Below are 24,049 nucleotides of genomic sequence, written 5' to 3'. Positions count from 1 at the left end.
ACGACATCATTTAACTATAGCGAACATACTCAACTGGTCATTAGCATAAAAGACGATAGGTCAAGCACTAATGCCTCTTGTGGCACTACGATTTTTAATCTATCTGGAGTAACTATATCAACACAAGAGGAAAAAATCCTTTCGAGAGGATTTAAATTCTGTCCCGCCACAGGTTTTGTTGACGAATTACAACTACTACGGAACCTCGACAACTTTACTCGAAATTTAAGATTGCGGGAATACTTTTTGGACAGAAATTCTAGCTCTATTAGCTCTCAGCAGCGTGCAACGAGCGGCTGGACGCCAAAAGCTAACCGTGATGATTGTCTTGACTTATACATAGCCGCTGTGCAAAAAGTCATTACGCGGGAATATCGCAGGCAGGCGGGAAAAAGGGATACCCCACTAAATCCGAAAGGGCTAGCATAAAAACCCTGAGGAATAGGACAAACATAACAGTAAAACCAACCGATAAAGGAGGAGCAATCGTGATTCTTAGCACTTCTGAATACATCCGAAAAGGAAACCGCCAACTCAATGACTCAAAGTTTTATGAACCTCTCGCAGATGACACTACGGTGCACCACACACAGATTGTGACCTCGGTCCTTAAGGATCTCCCAGGCGAGGGCAGAATAACCGCTACCGAACATAAATTAATGAAACCAGTAAAGCCTTTCCCTGGCCGCTTCTACATGCTCCCTAAGATTCATAAACCTGGTAACCCAGGGCGCCCGATCGTATCCGGAATAGGTACAGTAACCGAACCCATATCAGGATGTGTAGACAGTTTAATTAAACATATACCTACAAGTCTCGATTCGTGCATTAAAAACACAACTCACCTCTTAAGGAAAATATCAAATCTATGTATACCAAAAGAATCATATCTGGTTACACTCGATGTGTCATCGCTGTATACAAATGTCCCACACGATGATAGAATAATTTCTTTAATTGACATGTACGAACTTTACAAACCACCGCATACCCCAGATGGACACGTTGTCGCTACTCCAGCGAGGCTTGTCTTAAAACTCAACACGTTCGCATTTAACAATGGGTACTTTAGGCAGGTTAGCGGAAGCGCGATGGGCACCAAAATGGCCTCGAACTATGCCAACGTATTCATGGGGAAATTCCAGGGTCCGATCGAGAAAAGTAAACCCTACTTTTCGGCCCGCGTAAAAACAAAAATACGCTTCGCCGAACGCTCAAACTCCGCCAGAATGTAACCCTAGCGGTCCAAGCAAGATGCTAAAGTTTCAGCCCGATCCGATAACTTTATCAAAAGTTATAAGTAATTTTCTGAAAATTTCCTTGGGAAAATGACCGCCGACGGAGTTTTTGAACACATGGGGCTCTATGGACACCAGAAACCCAAAACGGGCAAAAATAGGCTCCATTTTCCAATTGAAATTTCCAGAAAATCACTTATAACTTTTGATTAAGTTATCGGATTGGAATGAAACTTTGGCATCTTGCTAAGACCGCTAGGGTTACATCCTGGCGGAGTATGAGCGTTCTGCGATGCATAGTCTTTTTTACGCGGGCCGAAAGGTAGGGTTTACTTTTCTCGATCGGACCCTGTAGAATCTCAGTTCCTTTCTTAATGTCCCGTAAAGCCGCTAATATACAAAATGTTTATAGGCGATATATTTATTGTCTGGTCGCACACTGAGGAGGAGCTGGTGGACTTCATAAGTCGATAAAACGCTGCTCATCCGAGCATCCGCTTTACACATTCGTACTCTCAAACCGAAATAAACTTCTTAGACGTCAACATTAAAATAGACGAAGGTAAACTCGTTACGAGCCTGTACCGTAATCCAACAGATCAACAGCAATACCTGCATTATCAAAGCGACCACCCACACGATTGCAAGAACAGCATTCCCTTTAGCCAAGCTTATCGTTTCAAACGAATTTCTTCTAAAGAGACAGATTTGGATACGAGCAGCCAGAATTTGAAGTCAGTGCTAGAGAAACAAAAGTATCCACCCCGTATAATCGACGATGCAAGCAGAAAAGCCAAGCAACTGAACCGAGCAGACCTTATCAGCCCGCGACCCACGCAAATCGACACACAACGCACAAATCTATATTTAACTTATAGCATGAACCATCCTAATGTAAATAAAATCTTAAGACGACATTATAACATTCTCAAACAAAGCGAGCGCCTTAAACGGCGTTTCCATCCGCCTCTGGGGTAGTCCACAGACGATCGCGTAACCTCAAAGACGCGCTAGTAAACTCTCGGGTATATTCATCGCCACCACCTAATGAATGTAGGCCTCGCATGCACCCAGGATGTCTGATCTGTAAACAGATTCAGCACACGAACAAGGGCAGCAGCACTCACTGGCAGTTCTCGATCAAAATTAAAGGGCAGCTAACATGTGCCTCGTCGAATGTCGTGTACTTATTTGAGTGTACGGTATGCAAAATGCAATAAATAGGGCAGACTAGAACAACGTTTAGATTTCCGTTTATTAATATAATATCTCACGCCATAAATCTTCCGACACTGCCTCTATCCAAACATCTCGCTCTCCCAAAACATTCGTTTGATAAATTGTCAGTGACGCTCCTAGAATCTGGATTAAAATCAAATCGCGAACGTGAACAGCGTGAATCCTACCTAATTTACCGATTCAACGCTATTAAACAAGGATTAAATTAAAGCCCCGGTACTCTGGAATCGAATAAAATGCTAACAGACGAATAGCAACAGCGATTAGGGGACATCTTTTCAGGTCTCAGACGTATTGTAAGCATTGGTACTGTGTTTGTGGCCGGAACTGGACCATCAACTTTTCTCTTTTATTTCCAGGTTTTCATATTCATTTTCATTCTTTCGATTTCTAGGTTTATCATTGTTCTCTTCCAGGTCTAATTTATGCATGCCCCGCAAAAACAACACAAGTGACCGTGCCGGTTTCCTTTTTTTTTTAAGACAGCACTTTAGTTTGCGCGTGTATCCTTTGTCTATTGTAGGCACGGTCCAGGTCGCCCCTGCCCGCCCGGACACAAAGTCACCCTGCACCCCCTCTCAAGAAGCTACAGCAGTCATCCCACCGTCCTCGAAACTTGGCCCCGACCGTTAACCTTCTTCACCCGGATACGAACTGCTCTACGCTTCCCTCTCACGGAAGCTCCAACCGTCACCCCCGCCGAAATTTGGACCCGACGTAGCATTGTATAAACTTTTGGATACATGGTTTTGCACAGAAAAGACGCACACAGGAGAGAGAAACAAACACGAGCGCAACTTACAACTGTATTGAGGAAACCTTTAGAAAACATACAGATATATCGTCAACTTCAATGCGTCCACGCATGCGTCGTGTCACTATCACACGCTCGTCACAGAAACTTATCAAGGAAGCGTTTCTGAGCATTATACAAACTTATCGGGGTATCGATCACACATAGGTCGCCTTTCTTTTTGATAAAGAATGCTTCTAACAGCTCACGTGCTTTTTGTCCCTTACTTTCGCCCAAAATTACAGTGTCAGATGGACACCATGTATCCAAACCTTCATTAACTCGCCCAACAACAAACTATATTACATATATAAACATTTGCCCATATGGAACTTTTCCTACGCTTCTTTGAAAACTCTAACTGTCATCCCGCCGTTTTTGAAACTTGGACTCGACCGTAGCATTGTATAAATACCACCCGCGTTCATCTCTAAAAGTTCTTCCTGACAAAGACCGGACTCCGGCCGAAACGTGGAAGAATAAATCGTCCGTTGTTGCTGCTTTCATGGTTTCACCAAAGGCTTTTTAGAGCGCAGCCCTTAGGCATCCGTTACCGGCTTGAGCGGCGTCGCCGTCGGCATCGGCGTAACCGCGCGGTGCATTATGGGATATATCCCACAATGCACCGCGCGAGCCCCCCCCCCCCGGGGTCACGTGACCTCGGGGGGGGGGCACGTGACCCAACGAGGTCACGTGACCCCCGAAGTCACGTGACCCCGAAGTCACGTGACTCCCCTGAGCTTACGTGACCCCCTCCCCGAGGACACGTGACCCCCCCGATGACGTCGTCGTCACTGATGACGTCACCGGCATCCGCATCGTCACGGCAGCATCACTGATGACGTCATCAGTAACGTCACTGATGACGTCACCGGCATCCGCATCGTCATCGTCATCATCACTGATGGCGTCATCAGTGATGTCACTGATGACGTTACGGACATCCGCATCGTCATCGTCATCATCACTAATGACGTCATCAGTGACGTCACTGATGTCGTCAGCGGCATCCGCATCGTCATCGTCATCATCACTGGTGACGTCATAGTGACGTCACTGATGACGTCACCGACATCCGCATCGTCATCGTCATCATCACTGGTGACGTCATCAGTGACGTCACTAATGACGTCGTCGGTATCCGCATCGTCATCGTCACTGATGACGTCATCAGTTACGTCAGTGATGACATCATCGGCATTGTCATGGTAACGTGACCCCCAGTTCACGTGACCCCCCAAGGTCACATGACCCCCCCCCCCCCCCGGTCAGTTCACCCTTTCCTCCTCCTCCTCAAGAGCTGCGCTCTAATTCGGCGTTGCAGGGAGTTCTAAACGGCTTTCACTTTTTTCTTCTCAGCTATATATATATATATATATATATATATATAGCTAGCAGCTTGAAACCTATGGGAGCCTAGGGAAATGCACCGCAAGAGTGGGAGTGACGCCCACCCAGCACTTCTTCAACAATGGCACCATGAGGAAGGGGATTTTACTAATTTTGACCCGTCCACTATTTGACCTTTTTATATATCTGGAGTCCGAACTGGAACTGCTATGTTACGTTCAGGTGCCTGATTTTACTAATTTTGATCCGTCCACTACTTGATCTATTATATAATTGGAGTCCGAACTGGACTCCAATTTATATATATATATATATATATATATTGTTACGAGTGATCCGGCCGTTGTCCTTTTCTACTGTCCGTACTTCGTCCTCCTTCTCCTAATGTCCCCGTTTGTCTTTTTTACTTTCGCCCGTTACAATCGCCCCCCTCCAAGGGGATGTCCGTCCCGGACAGAACCAACGTAGTCATCGCGGGCCACATAAAGTTTGAGTTGACTGACATGAGCTGTCAGAGTCCGGTGTTTTCCTCGTTGAGGCAGCGCTCGCAATTCCTCGAGGCGATATGTCACAGGACCAAGTCGCCTGCTTATTTGGAAGGGTCAGTTGTACCTTGGGAAAAGTTTCTCGGATCGCTGCGGCCGTCTGAGGTGACTTCGAAGAAGCACTAAATCTCCTGAATCGAACGATGGTCCAGAACTTCCAGTGCGCGGTTGCTGGGTGAGATGTGACTGCTTGTGAAGGATGGGGAGTCGAGCTCTTTCTCTTGCTTTGTGTAGTCGCCCAGAGAAGTCGCATTCATAGTCCCGCGCGCTGCGGGTCCACGTCGTGTTCATCGCTGTGTCCTCTGGAAGCGTGGGAAGCTTCCCATACACCAGCTCGAATGGCGATTGGCTCGTTGTCTCTTGTCGGGATGTATTTAGTGCAAACGCAGCAGTGTCAATATATTGGTTCCAGTTCTTGTGAGATGAATAAAAGAGTACAGCTAATATATCGCTCAAAGTATGGTTAGTGCGTTCTACCAATCCATTTGTTTGGGAGTGGTTGAGGGAAGTAGCTGCATGCTCAATCACGTAGTTCCTAAGGACATCCTTGAAATCACGAGACATGAACGATGCTCCTCGGTCAGAAATGATCATCCGTGGAGTCCCATGCCGCAACACTAGATGGTTGTTCACAAAACTGACGAGGTGTGTCGCTGATGTGTCGGGAACTGCCTGTACCTCAACCCACTTCATGGGATTGAACACACGTGGACACCTCTATACTCGTGTGTTCAATCCCACCTCTCACACCAAAATATTACGAGCGTTCCAGCCGTTGTCCTTTTCCTACTGTGCGTACTTCGTCCTCCTTCTCCTAATGTCCCCGTTTGTCTTCTTTACTTTCGCCCGTTACACCATATAAATATATATATATATACACACACAATACAATATAAATGTATACAATGCAATGACAGCGCACCTATATATATATATAGTTGCCCTGTCAGTGCAGAAGATATATTTGCACTTTATCTCCACGGGGCGCGTTCCCGTCGGGACCGAGTTGCGCTCCGACAGCAAACCGAAACTTAAAAACACGTCGAATTCAAGCGGTTTTTCAGAAAGCCGTAAAATGCTTCGCGTGCCTTCTATCGTTCTGAAATTTGTTGATTTAGTGTTTTTGATAGTGCTGATCAATTTTATAATTGAAATCATGCCCTTAAACAAATTATTAAACAGCGAATTACGTCAAAATACTTAGCAATCTAATTATCCTACATTTTAATAATTGTCCTAAATAGGCCCCGGGCCCAGGACCAAAACGACACTAGTGCCTTTTTTTGTTGCGACGCGTTATATATATATATATAAACTTCCTCTCGCCATTGCATTATATCGCAGTATTTAAACAAAACGATATTTACAAGTTGAAGGGCACCGTTCTACAAGCGTTGCTCGAGTTCCTTGACGCTGCTGTTTCTGCCGATGCGCTTGTTGAGTCGTTTCCTTGTCTGAGCGACGCTGGATAGCTGCAGAAACTCCTATTGTGGCTTTGGAGTAGCCGGCGCCATTTCAAGGCTGCCGAATTCTCCATAGGACCATATATTTTCACCGTCTTCTTCCTATTGTAGCCTCATCTTTCTGAATATCTTCAAAGTCAAAGATATAGGGGGCGCTTTCCTAGACATCTGTTTCACTTTCCTCCAATAATGACTGACAATTTTTTTAGACATTGATGGTCTATGAGCGCATATTTGTCCCTCTGCGTCTGAACTACAGAAAAACTGCATTCATTTCAGGCGAGTTTGAAGTTTAATGCAATCAGCCGCGAACTGTATTCTTTGCTGATTGTCCACTTGGACTTCATCCTTATTATTTTATGTGACTCAATCGTTAGCCTTCTCTTATTGCTTCCTTCACATCACACATATTGTGTAGATTAGAACCGAAAGAGGTTAGAATGAAGGCAGCGAACAATGTCGATCAAAGCGCACAATGTGAATGTAGAAAGGGTGCAGGAAGGAGGGCGCTTTTGACACGCAGTGATTATGGTACGGGGTATTCGAGTGCTGGATTTCTGAAGCAGGAGATAAAGGACGCGGAGCTTTTTCAACAGCAATTCTGCACATGTAGTAATTGTGCTACATCCCACAACTACCACACAAAACGTCGCTAAAAAGTATTATCACCTTCAGTGACCGAAATAGGACTGGAGAACAGCGATTGCCTGCCATGCTTGACCAAACATGTCTGCCTGGAATGAATCTTGTTTGCTATGAGAGCGCCTCTCGATCTGTCGTCTCAGTCTTTCTTAGTCACCAGGAAGAGACCGGGAGGGGGGGAAAGATTTAATTACAGAGCCGAACTTGTCTCCACCAAACCACTTTTGACTGCACGAAACGCTTCGCAACATGGGTGGGGAAAAAAGTTCTTACGACTCCTGTACTGTCCATGATTGGTGGTTTTCTGTTTTTCCACTCGTTTTCTTGCCAGTGCTTGATACGCAAAAGTGAAAAGAGTGGGCGCTTTGAGGGAGGAACTTGCAATCTGTTTTTGTACTTATGTTCCCCCCTATTATGCGGCCGGATCACCAAATGTGTGTTGTTTTTATTCGTAAAACAACTTTCTACAACAAACGTAACAAAATACCTAGGTCTGGCAGAGCGTTTTATTACAATAAACACATGGTAAATGTATTTCACTAATGATATACATACACATCTTTAAGTGTATCTCGATACAGAGATGGGGATACTCCAGAGTATTTCTAAGATACTATCGCAATACTTTCCGGCCTTGCAGTATGAACAATAGAAGTCCCATAGTATATTTGTCTGAGATCATTGATCATGCTGTACTGCATTTTACGTTGAAGACGTCTGTACCATAATTTTCTTGTTAGCTCGAACAAATACGAAATTATACGACAGCAAATTTTGGGCAGACTAGTGAATTTACGCTTTTTTTAACTATTTCTCAAAATATTCGGGATTTTTGTTGAAGAGAACTGGAAATTGATTTAGCATAACTTTATCTTTCTCATCACAAGTGATGAGAAAGATCTCATCACATTACACAAGTGATAAAAATAGTTAAACGTACCGAGCCACCGCGGTTTACGAGGGCCCTGAAATGACTCAAAGGAACAAGACATATCATTTATAAAAAAACTCAAAATAAAAAAAAGACAACAATCGGTACGTGAGGAACACCGTATGTGAAAGCAATTGTCACTCTGAACTACCCCAACAATGTGTGAGTGAAATCACAAATATCTCAAAACATTATTTTAAATCTGAAGTAACTCCGTATAAAAACCAGGCGCACAAGAGCATTTTGTAACCAGCTTTGTCAAACGTTTTTGTCATAGCAAATTATGTTCTATATACCGATCCTCTATATTAACAAAAGGCGCGGAATTCTAAAAACGTGCACTAATTAGTTTGAAAAGTCCAAAATCCCAAGAAATAATGATGCGGAGGTGTGTTTTTTTCATATAAAACCATTTGCATCTAGAGAACAATCTGAAACATTTTAAAAGAACGAAAAAGCGGAATGACATACTCGAAGGAAATCTGAAACAACCGAGGCATATAACTTCTTAAAATCCGAAATTTTAAAAATTGTTGATCCCAGCTGACTGTGCGTACATTGAGTTGTAAACAAAAAATAATTGTTTTTGAAAACGAAACACCCTACACCGTTAACACCAGTTGACAGCATCGTTTTCACTTTTCTTATCGCTTCGGTAATTCCACTACAATATACTCTGTAAAACGCAGACTCATAACAGTTTATTTCATCGTTCCCGGGCTAAGATATTGTTGGCCTTCTAAATTTTTATAGTATTAAATTATAGTGTATATAGAGATCCCCTATTTATAAGAAATGGCTGAGAATAGTCTAAGAACGTCCCAAAAACAGTCTCAAAACCCCGACCTCTCAAAAAAAAAAAAAGCTTGATGCTGAGGTTTCTTTGTTTCTTTTCTAATCTTTTAGGAATTAGAAAACGTCCCCATTCGTAGAATAATTTGAAACACATTGGAAAAATATGAAAAGCATAAAATCTCTAAGCAACTCTTAAACAATAGGGACATCACCACTTTTTAAAATCCGAAAATTCATTGATTCCGACGGAAAGGTACTTGAGCTGAGAGAACAACTAAAAAAATTCTTGGAGCGGTACTTTTATTTCATTTATTTATCGTTAGGGGCCCGGGTGGTACATTATATTAGGGGGGAGTAATTGAGAGTTTGAATACACTTTGGCACTTGAAAACGACAAAAATAAGAAACGGAGAAAGTAAGAAAAAACAATAGTAAAGCACAAAGTACTGATATGGATTAGATGCGTATGAGTAGTGCATGTGTAATGAGATTTCTGCTGAAACCTTATTAGGTCAGCATTGAGCACAACTTCATCGGGAAAGGAGTTCCAGATGGCTATTGCGTGAGGTAAAGAGGAAGTGGTCAACGCAAGCGTTTTGCCTTCAATACGCGTGATGCATTGGCTGTGATTAAGGCGTGATGATACTCTCTCGGGAGGAGCAAGACGGGTAGCATGGTAGTATGGATAGTTTTAGGAGAATTTATGCATTCAACTCTTCAGTGCATGGTTTGATAATGAACCTCTGTATACCGCTAATACCATCTGAGAATTTCGAGCACACTTTTCTTATCGCCTCGGTGATTCCACTAGAATCTGCTCGTAGAGAAGGCAAAGAGGTAAATTTATCTGATCGTGATGAGGGTAACAAAGGTTGGTTGCCGTCAGAATAACATTCAAAATACAAGGCAATAAAATATTAGTTATCTAAACAAGCAATCAATGATAACTATCTGCATCATCTGAAACACCACTCAAGCAGATACATCGACTAGCCTCACGAGCATCATTTTTCAGAAACTGCCATAAATATTTTAGTCTGCAATTCAGTATCTTTTTCCCTCCCCTGGTGTGGTTTTTGGGCTTGAATTATTTTCCACTAACGCACAATTTAAGCAAAATTGTTTGTTCCAGAAAGCAGAATATCTTTTATATAACATTGGGATATATTTTATTTTCACTTCGGATCATATTTTTATACTTTTGAAAACCAGTCAGGGAATTTGTATTGCGTAGTTGACTATTTAAGAGCAAAACTGTCGATAGAACCTTTCAAAATCGAGGTCAGCGCTTCGGACGCATGATCAACATACGCCAAAACCAGAAAATTTCTCCAGTAAGAAGTTTAAATGAATATTTTATACACTTCTATAGTCACCTTTTGAAAACCAGTAAGAGACAATTCGGAAATATGCAGTACTTCTCATCGAATTTTCGATGCACTGCGGCAGTGCGATGTACGGCGGGTGGAGTATCCTTAAACACAAGGAGCTTTTTATGTTTGTTTAGCATTATGCGATATCCGAGCGGAAAGACAAAAGGACCGGGTTTATAATGTGCTTGCTTTTTGTTTTTTTGTTTACTTTTTCTGAATTTGCAATGGTAAGAGAGAAGGAATTTAGCCTCTTCAAGGATTAAGAACTATGCCGGCCCGAGTGTACATCAAAACGGCACAATTCCCTGCGTCGCATGGTGCATTGTGTGGTTGACAAGAAGCCTTGTGAGATTTTCCAAAAAGGTAAACTAGATTTACTCCCACTGTCCTCGCGGCCCGTACGAAGATATGAACTCAGTAATAAAAAGTTATCTTTTATGTTTCAGTGCATTCAACGAATTTTGCGCAATAGTGTAAAAATTCCCATACCTAGTTTTTATGTTTTTTAAACATAAAAGCTGAGTATATCCTAATTTGTCTTCCTTCGGAAGCTTTTTGCCTTTTCACTGCGAAACATCCTCAGTGCTCAAAAGCGTCAGCCGAGTCCACCTCACGTTTTGAATAAGAGCACTGTGTCACTCGTACTACCCTTGGCAACTATGAAGCCATCGGTGAATATTAGTTTTTTTTTTTCTTATTTTTTTCTTTACAGTTTTATACGCATGTTCATTCCTTGATTTAGAACAAATATGCTGAATGCAGAGAGAAGCGTTTTTGTTGTCCGTCCCAAATATTTATTCTCCGGTATTTAAAGATGTGGCCAATGAAGTTAAATATCCAACTCAAGCTGCTTCATGAACCTTTTGAAAATTTTTTCCAGTGTTCCTGGAAAATTAAATTTGGAATTTAATTGAATTTAATTTATTTTGATTAAGTTTACGTGAATTTTTCCGAAGCCAGCATTCTAATTCCTTTCACATCACTTGTTTTTCTAACAGAGGTTTTTTTGTATAAATGCATGTTCGGAGGCATAAAGATAATATTTAAACCGCCTAGAATTTGACCATCTGGGGCAGTCCCAGCATTTTTTTTTTTTCATGTGAGTGATCCCATGTACCACACCTGGTAGTCTTAGGGCGCGTGACGTGAGATAGAACGATACCAATAGCAAACATCGTCTCCGTGCATCAAGCAAGACGTTAGAAGATAGATAGATGTCGGTCTTATCGCCTTCACGAAAGGAGCTTCTCTTTGAACATTTACACAGCAGAACCGACGACAAAGATTCCAGCTGCTCGTACGAGCAGGTGCCAATTTCTCTCGATTATGTCACAATGAACGGAACGTTTATCTACTACATGGAGGAGGTTTACAGACCGCGCTCTTTTCTTCTAGAAATGTCCGGTCTGCACCATTGATACATTGTAATATTTTCGTGCCATACATAAGCCCTAAAATGGTGAAACGCTTTGCAATTTCCAAAATAACCTAGAATATGGTCGCTTAAATCCTTCATCTCTACGGCTTATTTGTAGTGCGTATCAAATGTTTACAATTCTACTAGTTCTTAAAGGCACAATATGATAGATGGCGCCAAAACATCGCTATCTTCCTCACGTGTTATCAACAGCTATATAAGTCGATAATCGTCAATTTCTTCTCGCAGATTCGGGCGCTACCTAAGCGAATCTACTCAGGTACAAGTAAGTTTCCTTCTAAACTTATAGAAAATTTATATTATGTGGGTGCATATCTGAACGCAATCTTAAATCAATATTAGATGCAAAGTTGCGAAGAGGTTGAGTAGGCATGGGAGTAGAACGTTAAACAAACATTACGGCTGGTACTATTGTAGACTAAGACTACTGTTGGAAGTAATTTGTTGGCGATTATGTCAAACCTGCAGTCAATATATTTTTAATTAAACTATATAGATCTAGTCCAACGCTTCATCTAATTCGTAGGAAATTGTGTGTTTCTGCGATCCGCACATGTGGCTTGTTTTAAATTCGCCTTATACACAAAGGGTTTGCTTACATTTTATTATTTTGTTGGTGAACGTTTATCGTAACCTTCATATGTCATTAACACAAATACCGATTGAGGCTTTTTATCAGAACTGCGCTTTTGTGTAACCAAACAGTTTTAGAGACGCTCAGAAATATCCAGCGAGAAACGATTTCTTCAGAATATTTTAACTGATTTTACGAGGCTTAATATTTTTGTCTAGCTTGCGCGTTTTTAATTTTTCTTATCAGAGATGCATATTTATCTATTATAAACGCAAAAATTTATTCATGTCCAGGCCTCTAAGAAAATGGCGAGTCCGATCAAGACATTTGTGGTACTTTTTCTACTCGGTGAGTTCACGTAATCTTTGTAAACTTTGAAGAGTGAAAGGTGCATGTTTTCTTCAAAATTCCACAGCGCGCGAAACAACGACATTATATATGTCCCATTTTACATACCCGAAAGGCTGAAAATTTTGTATTGAATTTTGCAAGCTTCAAATAATGGTTTCATAATAGCGTTAGACATTAGTTTATAGTCTTCTATAAGCAAATATAGTGGTAAATTGTCGTCAGCGACATAGTTCTTAACGCAGTGATTGAAACTAAAGCAGGTGTAATATCTGGCGAATATTTGAGTAAGTATTTCCTCAAATACACTCCACGAAACAGGCCTGATACAAGGTTTGTTATAAGTTTTATGGCTAGTTCTAGACATTATTGTCACCTAAATAGCTGATTTTTTCTACGTTGTCAAACACGGCACCATAAATCTTCTAAATGCCTGACATAAAATCGCGCTCTTTTTTACAGAACACATTGACTTTAAACTTAACTCGCATTTTCATAGCCTTGTCAGCGGCAGCTGCAAAGCGTGAATTATTAAATTCGAGTTGTTTTCAATGCACCAATTAACCAAAACATCGCGACGAGCACTACACTGTGGGAATGAACGCACCAAGCTGACATGCCATACGCGTTATCTACTATCTGCTGATGTGGATGGCAGCGGGTTCTGCCATTATTTTATTTGGGGGACGTTCTCATGGGCATCCCTGAGACCGGTGGTTGTTGTAGAGCACATTATAAAAGATGGGGACTATGTCAGCATGACTGCTGACCTGTAACACCTATGCATGGCTTCAGTCTTCCGAACCGGAACTGGAATCTTCCAACAGGACAACACTCCGTATCACAAGGCCATAATTGTGCTACAGCGGTGTTAAGAGTATGGTGAAACCCACCAACGTCCTGTCCACTAACTCGCCAGACATTAGTCGTATTGAGCACATCTGTAATGGGATATGGCTCTAGCTTAGAGCTCAGAAACCACCTTATCGTAATCTACACGATGTGCGCGACCTGTACTTGCAAATCTGGTACAACGCTTTTCGGGCCACTTACCAAGGACTCGTAGAATTCATGCCGAAACCATTTGCAACTACTGTATTTTTTTTTCATTTTCGCAGCATGTGTTTTTTACTAAACGGTCACACAGGACATAATCGCAGGGCAGCCACTAAGTTTATCGAATTCCTGACGCCTGCATTAAAACAGTTCAGGACCGAAATTTCGGCGTTCCTTTAAATTTTCCGAAATTTTCAGTTCGCGAAAATCACGAAAATTAAAAACTCGCGACAATTAATGCTTTAACAGTATTTTGGGCACCAGGGGTTGATCAACACGGGGTTAGGTGGGTGGTTATGTTTTGACTGATCAGTGTATAACTTTTATGCGAAACCGTTTTCCTTACCTGAGCCCTTCTGCACGGCATCTCTGGGTGCGTTCTAGACATAATTCGGCTTCTGATTGTAGATGTTTATATTACAGTATATCGCAATAATGTTTATGAAATAAACCAAAAAAGAGTTAATTTTACAAAAGAAGTCAAGCATTTCTACAACGTATTCAATACACCCTCACAATTACGGTCCAGATACGGGCTAATTTTCAGAAGTATTTGCATTAAATTCAACTAATAATAGTTTAGTGCAGATATTTTGGCAGCGCGACTAGCTTTACAAGGGACAATCTGAGTGCTATTTATTATAAAGATTTTCGCATCCCTTCTGAAAACACTTTAGTGAACATGATACACGGAAAATGGTGATATAGTGATTAATATCTAGCTCGATGCTAATTTATGTTCACAACACCAGCATTAAGATTTTTGTGAGAATATAAAGTTGCGATTCATTTCGTAAAACTGCTTACCTTCGTATATGTCTCTTCCAGGCTTCGCCAGGTGCCTGGTCAATGCCCAAGACCCATACGGTAATAAAACATTTTGATTTGCTTTCAAATATAATTTAAACAAAGAGAACATCTAAAGAAGGGTTTAAATACTTTTTTTAGAGCAATATGTTATAGTAATGAGAGTTTTTGAGGTGCATTATAGACTTTAACACATACCTTCTAAACGATCAATTATCGTTTAAGCTGTTTGAAGTTAGACTCAAAACCCTTACGGATCCCGCACATATTCTAATCAACACATCATGTTTGCGGATTTCATCTAACATCCTACACATAAAACGAAACGTCTGCGAGTTCATCTGTATGAAAAAAACGCTGACAGTACAACATGGCGAACGCTAGAATGATCCCAGCGAATGAAAAAGCTGAAAATACGATTAAACAAAAAATTCAATCTGCGCAAGTACAATGAACACCTGAAATGTCATGCACATTGTGCAAACGCACTCTGTTTTTGTTATTGTTGTGTTTGTCGTATTTTAAGATGTGTTATTCGTTTGAATCCTTCTATTACTGGCCGTTATTAGAAGTCTTCGTGTAGTGTAGGAAGGTAAACGCGCAGACTTTTTGTTGTGTGTCGGAGAAAGAGACGACCCACACCATCGCCTCTTGGCGTTTCTTTAGAGATTTTATTCGTACGCTGATCTCATCGAACCATAGTGTCACTCTTTCTTTTCGTTTTTTTTTTAGCAAAAACTTTAAACGAGGCAAGCATATCTCTTTCTGTTATCTGAGGGTCAATTCGGACATTTCCACATGCGTGCGTATTTATCTAAAATATTATGCTATAACTTTCATGAATATATCTATATAGAAACCAGCAATGTGCACCTGCGACGGGACACAAGTCTCAAACCGAAGATGATATTTGATTACCTTCAGCAGCGTCCTAGCTGTAAGAGTCACATAAAAACCTTCAAAAAGAAGGAATCAGCGTAGTAAATAACACAAATCAAGGAAAAATTAAGTTACTCGTACAGATACTAGCCATAAAAAAGTGTTTGTTTTATTAGTTCCTATATCATTCATGATCCAGTTCAAAGACCGCTAAACTGATTTAATATTTACATGGCATGCAAACCTATAAATCGAATAAATTTATACTACGAAATGAACAAGTCACCTTTACAAATGCGGTATAGAACACTTTGTGGCGAAGCCATTCACATTTTGGCCTAGTTGCTCTCGCGCCATAAAACTACAATCAATCAATGACAATATAAAAGTAGGAACAGTGGTCTGAGGAATAATTCTTTTTCAGAGACCCAAAAATTCTGTCTTTAAAAAAAAAAAAAAAAAAAAAAAACAGTGGCAAATAATATTTTCATCTACCCTCGGATCTTACATTTCTTGGACTCGAACAATTTCTTCAATTCGTCGCAACACGGATTTCGCAGAACATCTCTTGCGGAACCCCAACTGGTCCTATTTATTCATCATCTGCATACTAATCTTCAGTATTACATACAATTTCACGCCATTTTTTTTAGATCTCGCAGATGCATTTTACCAAGTACCCCATAAGCGCTTATTACAGGGGCGGCCAAACTGCGGCTCGTGAGCCGGATGCGGCTCTTTGCGCGTTAAAGTGCGGCTCGCAGTTCCCTCCCCAGCCCTCCACTCCTCTGCCTCGCCTCCCTACTGGTCACACGAGCACTTCCCCCAAAAGACACTGCTGGAACGCGTTTTTAATCGAAAGACAGGTTGCGATTTCGTAGTCTCGTGCTGCTTCTACCTTACGTGCAATTAGACGGCTTTTGACTTGGGTAGATTGGAAGTAGTACGAGTTTCATTTATTTCTCTGGACAAACGTTTGCCCCCCCCCCCCCCCCCCCCCGCGGCTCTTGGAAGTTTCATACTTCTGTGTGCGTCTCTTTAAGTGTGAAGTAACTAGCCGACTGCTCTCTTCTCCCAGCTGATGTACAATGAGTTTCAAGATTGTGTATAGAAAATAGCTTGTTACCTAACCCCTTCAAATCCAAATCAATTGTGTTATCCAGGAAGCGTGATGTTATTTGCTTTGCATATTACCTGGATAGCGTATTTGTTCCTCCAGTATCCTTTGTCAGAGACTTTGGAGTGTATTAGGAAAGCTCACTTTCAACAATCATGTCTTCGCTACAGTAAATGCAGCGTTCAGGACGTTAGAAATGATTTCAAAAATTTGTGGTCAATTTTTAACCCCTTGCTGCTTGCTACTCTTACTTAGGTCTCTAGCCTCATTGCGACTGGAATTTGCTTCAGAAATTTGGAATACATTGACTCTATCGTAAGAGCTAGCTATTTAAAATGTGCAAAACGAATGATAAGAATTTTATATGACGGATACATTGCAAGGTGATATTTTTATCACTATGAAACATTGCTTCGTAAATTTTTGCTGCATAAATTGGCCATGAGAAGGCAGTACAGAGATTTTCTATTCCTTCACAAAGTTGTTCATTGCAGGGTAAGTTCGGTGGCTTTATTACAAACTATTCAGTTTCATGTTCCCTCTCGCTCGAGTTGAAACATTTCAAATTTTTATATATCTTGGTTGTCAGCTGTGATCCCATTGTCAAGAATACAAATTGCTCGTGATTCATTAAAAACTAACCTCAACATATTTTCATCCACTCATGAGTTTATGTAACATCTACGTTAGTGGATGTCTGCGAGTAATCAATAGTGAGTTTTTGCATGATCATAATGTTTATTTATTTAACTTAGCTTTTCTCTGTATATTTAGGCTTTACTCTACGTATGTTTAGTACGCCAAACTGTAGATTAAGAGGTTATTGGAGGTGCGAAAAATACAACAATTTATTACTATAATTAATAATAACGAATGTAAAGTTATGTCCTTCCAGCTTCGCCGTAATCCTTTATTCTGACCCTATGCTATCCTTAACGTTTCCATTGATCTAGTTGAGTAATGTAAGTACCTTGGTGTCACCCTCTGTAACGATCTAGCATGGCTCATGCACGTTACTAACATTATTTCCTGTGGAAACAGATCCGTGGGATTCTTAAAATGCCACCTACGTCATGCACCGCAACACGTGAAATTACTTGCCTATAAATCGCTTATCGAACCCAAATTTGAATACCCATCCGTAATCTGGAGCCCACATCAAGTATATCTTATCAACACACTCGAAGCCCTTCAGAATCGCGCCACCAGATTTATCCGTGCTTCATAGTCGTTCGGTGTCAGTGTATTGTCCCTAAAAGCTTAACTATGTTTGCTAACTCTTCCTAGTCATCGCAGCCCCCCCCCCCCCCCCCCATTTCCAGCCTCTCCCTATTTCACAAGCTCTTCCACTCTCTGCTTGGTATCGCACCTTACATCGTACCCCCAGCACGCAGGTCCTACGGCACCGGTCATCTGCTCCAGGTCGCCCGCCCACAGTTCCGCACTTTCACTATTTGCGCCTCAGTTTTTTCCCGAACACCAAAAGACTGGAACGACCTTTCCTACAACATCGCTGCCATCACCTGTCCATCAAGTTTCATTGAAAATGTTACTATTATTTTTTTCAGTGAATTTCACGTTGCACTTTTTTAAATGCTTATTTTATACACTTCACCTCTTCTGTAATACCCCCTGAGGGGTCTTTAAAGTAATGAGTTGAAGTAAACTGATATGAATATAAATATTTAAGACACGCAGCAAGGTGCGTCTTTAAAGGAACACTGACACTACTAATTTTTTTTTTTTTGCTTGACGATTTATTATGGTGCCAGAAGACTACCCTATCAATATTTTGCTAGAAAGTCAGGTATATTTTTAATAAAGCAAAAAAACGAAACTGCTCAAAACCAAAACAGAAACTGAACAGGGGAGGAGGAACAAATGCACAGGTACAGAGAAAATGGCCGAAAGTCACGTAACTACACCCGACCGCTTCCTCTTTCTTTTTCTTTTCTTCGTTTTTCTGGGTGTGTGACGCAGTTGAAAAACGCGGACTCCGCACCTCACACGAAAAACGCAAAACTCAAGCTCTTCGTGCTTGACGTTTGCGCTTTTCTCAAGAGCGTATTTGTGTTCGTAAGACGAACGATGTCTTCAGTCGGCAGAAGGGGCGTCGACTCGGCGACGTCTTCGTGCGAGTCAGCTTGGTGGTCGGGCGTGTCGTACGGAATAAATCCTAATTGTTCTGATCGGAAAAAAAGATTTCTCGTTCGAAGCTAGATAGATTCGCCGGTGCCGCGGAGAACAGTTCTGAAATAAGCGTCCCACACCCGTCGTCCGCCGCCATCGCTTAGTCGGCTTCGTTCAGCCGTCCAGCCTGCAACTAACGCGATAAATTACTTAAAAGAGTAAATTACAGCGGAAGGAACAAAAAGCCGATATCGCTTTTGTCCTTTTAACTGATTGATCAATTTTGACTGAACTATCATATCGCAGTTAATTTTTTTTATGGAGAGGAGGGAAGGGGGGGGGGGGCGGGCGGGGGGGGGGGGGGGGGGCGGGGGGGGACTTACAAAATTCGCGGTTCTTAGGCAAACCCATTACTTTTAATTCGAACACTTTAAATTTAGAGTTCCTTCATATTCACCGAGCTCTAAAAGTATCCCGCTGACAGCCTCTGTTTTTTCCGAGCCGTGACTGAACCCCCTTGTGCCTTACTTGCTAAAGTATTCTTATAGTACAAATTAAATTACTAACACACAGAGTGACGCGTGATAGCACCAGGTAATTTGTGCCGTGGTGGGGCCTTATTTACGCACAGAAAAATCTACGTCTTTTCTTACACGTAAATGAATAGCGAAGTTGTGCTTTTGCCTTCCCTGAATACGTTGCTCGGATTTCAAGCAGGTCCGTCACCTCAATTAGTGGCACAATCGGAGCCTCCTCCTCTTTCAACTATAGTTTCTGATTACTTGAAAAATGCCGGGCATACCGCAGCAACTTTGCGTACGAGGCGGTTGAAGCTTTTCGCCTCAATCGGAAGAAAGATCACATCTCTACTGATGGAATCATTCAACCACTGACTATTTCGACGTCAGCCGACACATCTTTGTGCGAAAACGTGGCAAGTATCATATGGCCGGCCGGCAAAATCGCTGCGGTGTCCACGGTCTAGTGAGCGGCCTCCCTGCCCGGGCTGTCCTGCAGTGGGCTACCTCGTAGTGCAATACTTCGACCGCCTCCATAATAATGCTCCCACAACATGAGGCGCCGTTCGCGTGTTCCGGATGAGTGTGGTGTAGCACTACCTTACATCCCACAGTGGCGAGGCACGCGTCGACGGTCCGGTGGGTCTCATCACCCAACACTCAAAGAAATGCCTGCGTGTCCACTTACCCGCAGAACACTCAAAGAGCCAATCATTGTGTTCTAGGAGATCAGCTCAGCAAACGACGAGGCAGAACATCTGTTTAGATCTTAAAGTTAAGTATACGCTGTGGCATTACGCAATGCAAGCATGACGCTTTGCTTTGAGTAATGCCACCGCGCAGCCTTCATTTTTAGATCTAAGCAGATGTTTCGCCTCATCGTTTGCTGAGATGATTTCCCAGATTACAATGATTGCCTCTTTGAGTGTTTTGCAGGTAAGTAGACGCGCAAGCATTTCTTTGAGTGCAGCACACGCTGTCAGCGGCAAGCCAGTATATATTAAGATAAAATTTTTATTACATTTTTGGAAAGACACGTCATGAATTACGCTAATGGCTTTAAAACTACATGAGATATTTTCGCTCATCCTCAAGTGGCCAGAATTTTAAGAAAAGCTACCTCACGATTCAATCCAAAACAGGGAATGCAGAGGCAGTAACATAATTAATTTGAACTGTTTAAACTGAGTTTTAGAACATTTTAAATGCTTCCCTTTTCAAGCAGATATACTTCAATAGTAACTTGAGAATATGTTGTATTTCGGAAGGACTACATGAGCAATTTGCTGTCAAGTGTGACAATTGGCAAAACAACAGACAAAAATTTACTTCCAATTTAATCAAGATAGCTAATGGTTTTTCGTGTGATGCTGCACCGCGTCAACGAGAAGTTTCTTTTTTTTTTTAAATAATATTTTTCTTTTTGCAGATGAAGAGCCTTTTTTTTTTTTTTGCCCAGACCTCATCTTGAAATACAAAGCCTACACCTCTATCTGTGTAAATAAATTTGAGTTTATGGCCGCTTTTATTTTTTATGCAGCCAAACATGCCACCAAGGTAGCCTCCACAGTTGCTGAGCGTTTTGACCACAAACAAAAACCACACATATTTTCCACAGCTTTCCGAAATAAGTTATGCCTAGCATTATTTTTCTGAAATTATGACACTATTAGAATATTATTTTTGACGACATATGGTTGTTGCCAGGCACACCACCTATAAATCAGAGTTTATTTTCGCCTCACATTGTGCCAAACAGTTTCGTAGCGAAAAAACGCATGAGATCATTCATTAGTGAATTTCTTCGTGACTTATAGTAATAGTCTCGAGCATTTCTTAATGCGTTCGGCGACATAGAATAGCCTAAAGGAGTACTTTCTTCGCATATAGAAACCGATGTTCGAAATATTATAACACGAGCACAAATTACTAGCCGCGGATTTGATGAACATTCCTGACGCGGACTGAGTAATATATATTATTAAATGCCTAACTTGGTCAATCTGTTCCTTGATAAGGTGTTCAAAGCTGTTATCGGTTTTCCCCTGCTGCTAAATACAATATTTAATGTTCCCAACGGCAAAATAGGTTCCCGATTCGTTTACACTTTTGTAACTGACCACACAACTGACACGCATGCTACTCATGTATGACTTGTTTAATTATTCTCACGCGGACTTCCTCACTAACTTTGAAAAGGTAAGCAAAGTATTGCTCATCGCTACTCGCTAGCATATTTTTCTTCTCATCATGTGCATGCGCCGCTCTTAGATCACTTTGGGGGAAAATAAAACATGATTTCATTGATTAATTGATTGACTGATTGATTGATTCTAAGTTATCAAGTATTATTGGTTGAAACTATATTAATAATTCTTAACCTTTGTTTATTCATTTAAAAAACACGGTGTCTGAAAACAAAATATCAAAACACTACATGAAGTAGGCTCCGATAAACAGCGTTAGCTCTAACGTTGTTGAAATATGTGCTTAAAGGGGTATGGCAACAACAATTGAAATATTCAAATTTCGTTCGAAAATGAGTCAAGCATGGCAAATAATAACCGTAAATGATAATAGTACGTTTGTATTTTTCGAACGACTGGCTATATTTTTCTTTCGAAACGGTGCACTCGAGCAAGCGCTCGAACACAAGCGAATGGAGAGCGCGATGCGTCATGGAATATCCGACGGAAACAAACACAGAAAAAAAAAAAAAGATTTCCCGCGTTCGTGACGTAGCAAGGCTGGCAGGGTTATGAGCTTTGCCGTTGGTGGCGTTGTCAGCGTTGTGGTGGTGTCAATACACCTTTCCAAGAAACACTCGACCCATGGGGCAGCAAACCATTTTTAAGCCCAGTCGCTGGGTCTGAGGCTAGACTCTCATTGGCGTCCCTGTTAACCCTAGCCGAGTGGACTGTGATTTCAATAGGCGTAGTTTCAAACACTGCTGGCGGCTAAATTCTCGTTTTTCCCTACTGTATTTTGTGTTTCATTGTGCATGTATTTTCCCGAGGTCATCGAGAAAGCATTGTACCACATTTGAAACAAAAAAAAGGAGCAATAAAAAATCTATAAAATATTTTTGTTGGGTACGCGCGCGACAGAACGAATGCGACTGGAATGTATAGTTCTAGTTTTTGTGTTTTCGTTTTTTACGATAAGTTTTGACGGAGCCGCGCCATTCGCCGCATGTCAAACGACGAAGCGCTTACCTGTCGAAAATAATCTACAACAGAAAATAGCCGAAAGGCATGCATTGTTCACGCTCACAAATAATGTGTTTACCGATGGACAGGACACGGACATACAATTAAGGAAGTGTTAATATTCGAACAATATATTCTACGTACCACACGATGCAGCGTTATCCAAAAAGAATTTATGTGAAAAAGATCTCAATTAACAGTCACAGTCGACGACAGTCACATCTTGACGATCGGACAGAATCCAAGCTGACTTCGTTATGGGCGCGTTTTGGGGAGAGCTTCTTTTTTTCGCAACAGCACAAAGGCAATGAACGAACGCGGCTGACCCGTTTCCCACCCCAACCCGGACAAGTATTTTTGGAGATGACTGAGGATTCTACGCCGATTATCTCCCGGAGGGGGGAAAACGATGTTCCCAAAATCACGTCGAGGGCCGTTCGACGTCCTTGACCTCCTTCGTTTCCCATGAGTGTCGGACAGAAAAGTTTGAATGGCAGGCACTTACCAGCCTTATTTCTTACAGTGGAAGATAACACAGAAGGCTACGCAGCACGCACAAAAATTATTAAGTGGGAACTTCCAAGAGGGGTTAGAAAACGTCCAATGCAAAACCGCAAAAACATAGAGAACCGCGCTGAGCGGCTCTTCACAGTCCAAGAGAGTGGCAGGAAATTTCTAGCTGAAAGAGGGCGTGAGAGTCGCACCAGTTGCATCAGCATCAGCAACATGGCGGCGGCCTAGGAGCGTTTTTTGGAAAGGTGTATAGCGTCAACGCGTTTGATGCGAGCCGTACGAAGTACCCGTTGGGTGACAAGCGTATGGCTGGCCCAAGGAGCACGTAGCTTCCACAGCACTGTCAGCTTAGGGCTGAACGGGGTGGGGAATGCAAGTGTTGTTCGAGTTTTGAGTGACTGGCTATTCTTCTAAGGGCAGAATGGCTGCCTCCGGGTGCACAAAGAAGGGCCCGAGAAAGAGGGAAGTCCCTCCTCTTCGTCTTCTTGGACTGTTTGGTTCAATGCGCGATTTGTGAGTTGAGAAGGAAAGCTCAGAATGAAAATGTGGAAATTAAAAGAGCGGCGCTGCTCCGATAGAACTTGCTATGTCATGACTACGTAGCAAGTTTCCCAACGTTGCTAGATTACCTCCCACATTAGGTCCGCATGCATCCACCAAGTGCACATTGAAATATTTTTTAAATAGCTTTAAAATTAGTTTGCTTGTGCCTTTCAACGAGAGATTGGTATGTTTGAGGTTATGCTGGGCAACATGCAACACATTAAAGCAAAAAAAATCAGCGCTGGATTTTCGTTTCCCTACCCCTTTAAGGATATTTGCTTTTAGCAGAACAGTTGTAGGATATGTGCTTTAGGAGATGTGAATATTTTGCGAAATGCTTTTACGAGACGATGCTTTGGACGGGAAAATGACAGAGAAGTGCTTTTTGGTTCAAATGCTTTTATGGAACGTTTTCGGCGGCAAGAAGATGGGGACTAGAAAGGCAAAGGGAGCGATAGTACGTCTTTTTCATAGACGACGTGGTTGTGCGGAAGTCGACGGCTAGGAGGCCGGCGCACGCCCCACCAACATGTGGGTTTTTGCGGACG

At 41.8% G+C, this 24,049-nt stretch overlaps 1 long non-coding RNA gene across 1 annotated transcript in view; it reads left to right on the top strand.

The window, feature by feature from the left end:
* Positions 1-12,689: 12,689 nt before the first annotated feature.
* The window catches only part of LOC115323324, a 29,380-nt gene continuing 18,020 nt past the window's right edge, over positions 12,690-24,049 (top strand). The window contains exons 1-2 of the long non-coding RNA XR_006078137.1: positions 12,690-12,729; positions 14,614-14,652. This is a non-coding gene — a long non-coding RNA (uncharacterized LOC115323324). The remainder of the gene's footprint in view (positions 12,730-14,613; positions 14,653-24,049) is intronic.

The sequence above is a fragment of the Ixodes scapularis genome, unplaced genomic scaffold, assembly GCF_016920785.2.
Source record: "Ixodes scapularis isolate PalLabHiFi unplaced genomic scaffold, ASM1692078v2 PGA_scaffold3__209_contigs__length_174095766, whole genome shotgun sequence".
Lineage (NCBI taxonomy): Eukaryota > Metazoa > Arthropoda > Arachnida > Ixodida > Ixodidae > Ixodes > Ixodes scapularis.
Note: the sequence above shows the minus strand (reverse complement) of the source record. Positions and strands in the feature narration are given on the sequence as shown.